Raw genomic sequence first — 2,853 nt, forward strand, 5'->3', positions numbered from 1 at the left:
AGTGAAACAGCGGAGCAGCGCTGGAGCTGGGCGGAGGAGGAGGAGGAGGAGGAGGAGTTTTAGTTTTGCCTCCCACAAACTAAACCCAAGCTCACGCCTTCAAACGCAACCATGTATGGTGCTGAAAGTACGTCCAAAAGGTGTAATGAAGTGACGTGGTAAAGATGCATTGTTATGATTGCGTGTGGGCGGGAGGGATTTGAGGGAAGATGGGGTGGAGTAAATAATTGTTGCACCTGACCATTGATTAGCGTGAAGGAGAGAGAACAATAAATAGAGAGGCGTAGCGACGCGTGAGATGTTCTGGGAAGCAGTGTTTTTGCTAAACGCCGAGCTGCACTCAAGGTTGGGGGGTGGGTGCTGTTCGCATGCTGTTTAGGGCTGCCGGCGGTGAAGATAGTTAGCAGGCTAACCTGTAGATAAGGACGGGTATAGGAGTGCGTTAGGCGACGCGGCTTCTCAGAAAAGGGGGGGCTCCGTTTTCGCTACAGTCGGAGGCCTCGCGAGCGCTGGACTGGTGTTTGCTTTTTCCCCTCTACCAACCAGCGCAAAGCCTAGACCCCGGGGGAGGGTCTCGCATCCCGGGAGAGTTAAGTTTTTAACTCTTTATGTGTGTGTGTGTGTAATTTGAAATCTAGCAGTATAGCCATTTAATGATAGGGTTATGATGAACTAAATTCTTATGTGGCAGTCTGATGGCGTCTTTTGTGTGACGGTGACGTGTTGTGTGAACTGTGTGCGGGGGTGATATGTGTTTCATAGCTTTTGCCTATTAATTGCGTGTGCGCTAGGTTTTTTTATGGCCCATTTATTGCGGTTCTCTGTTTAGCAGCTTCCATCCCTTACGAAAATTAACCATGGTTTTACTACAAATAAAACCAAAAAACCATGGTTCCTGTAGTTAAACCATGGTAACCACAAATTAACCATGGTTTTGCTATATTAACCATGGTTTGACCATGGTATTTGTAGTAAATCTGTGGTTTTACAAATGGCAGTCAATACGCCAAAAAACCATGGGTTACTACAGTTTTACTATAATAAAACCATGGTTATTTTTCGTAAGGGATGGTGTTGTTTGCCCAGATTTGTTTAATATTAGTGCTTGGGACTTTCAGAACCTGACCCCGTCTGATATGTTTGGTAACTGCATGAATTATATAAAATAAAGATTACTGTTTCTACCCCTGTGGTGTTGCTTGGTCTGTAGAGTAGATTCCTCTAGCCACAACATAAAGTGTCCTGTCTAGGTTTACTACATTGGTGGCAGCGGTGGGACCTTGTTTTTTTTTGTTGTTGTTGTGAACCTTAAAACCTAGACACTGTTGCAAAAATGCTACAGGGGGATGATAATGTTGGGCCTGAAGGTGGGGGCCATGTAAGGGAGATGGGAACATTAAGAGCTAATGCACGGCCAGTATTTATGCCTGAAACCTTCACTGGTGTAGGCCGTGAGTGGTCCGATTGGTCCGAACAATTTGATTTAGCGGCTGATGTAAATAATTGGGATGAACCCTTAAAACTTAAATTTATGTCTCTTCTACTCTCTGGGCGTGCAAGAGATATTTATAGTGGTTTGTCCGCTGAGGCTAAAGGAAATTATGGGCTGCTAAAAGCTGCTATGGCTAGATGTTTCGAGCCTTGTGATAGTAGCGATTTGGAGTAGGGCTACATTTACAGCCCGCCGGCGTATGCACAATGAGACCGTAAGGGAATTCGGAAATGCCTTACGGCGTCTCACCACTAAAGCTTACCCCACAGCTGATGATTGCACGCGAGATATGTTGGCAAGAGATCAATTTCTTACACATTTTGCAACCGGTGACTTCCGTATTAGCCTGCGCAGAGCAAAACCTGATACCTTAGAAGATGCAACTGATCTTGCTTCAGAATTAGAGCTTCTTCGGAATATGGAGCAAACCCATCTAATGCCTGATGCAAAAGTAAGGGGAGTGGTAAAGAATAAAACTAAAAGCGAAGAACAAATGCAAATGATGTTAGGAATGGTGGCGGAATTGAGGCAGGAAGTAAAATCTCTTCGTACAACAGTAAGCAACATTCAACAGTCTATGGTAAACCCTCCTACTTAATTTTTTAGGGAACCTGTACGAGAGCCCAGGAATAGTGGTTCACAAGGGGCCATAGATCGAGCCAGAGGGGCGGGGGGTGGTTGCTGGGAGTGTGGGTGTACTAGACATATAAGACGAGATTGCCCATACTCGCAGGGAAACTACAGGGGGCAGGTACTGTAGGCCCACTGCCTGCCCCCTGGCGTGTTGGTACATATGTGGCCTCTGCAAGCAACCAGGGTGGCTCTGGATACATCGGAGCCAAAATAGGTGCGTCAGACTCCCTCCTTTTGGTAGATAGTGGGTAGAACGTTATCAGTTATACCAAAACAACGTTGGCTTGAAATCACTAAAGGGGGAACAGACCTGTCTGGACATCATGGTGAGGTGTCGGCAGCTAATGGAGGGTTGATGGGGATATTGGGAAAATGGCAAACCATCTGCCAGTTTGATTCATTGGCATTAATCACTGAGTTTTTGGTAGCTGATGTGCCATCCCAGGATATTCTTTTGGGTTTTGACTTTTTGAGTAAATATGGTGTCGTTGTGGATTTTGGTAAAAAGGAATGTCGAATTATGGGTAAAATGCTTCCCCTGATTGTTCCGGCAGATATTGATATGCCTCGGACCGTGATTGTCTTGGAAGATACTGTAATTCCCCCACGTAGTGAGGCAATCATTGCTGGAAAGGTGGAAGGTTCCTTCGTGGCCAGTTGTGAGGGTATGTTGGAACCATCAGACACCATATCAAATCAATGTGATGTAATGATAGCTCGGGTGGTCT

This window comes from Carassius gibelio, chromosome B10, assembly GCF_023724105.1.
Source record: "Carassius gibelio isolate Cgi1373 ecotype wild population from Czech Republic chromosome B10, carGib1.2-hapl.c, whole genome shotgun sequence".
NCBI lineage: Eukaryota > Metazoa > Chordata > Actinopteri > Cypriniformes > Cyprinidae > Carassius > Carassius gibelio.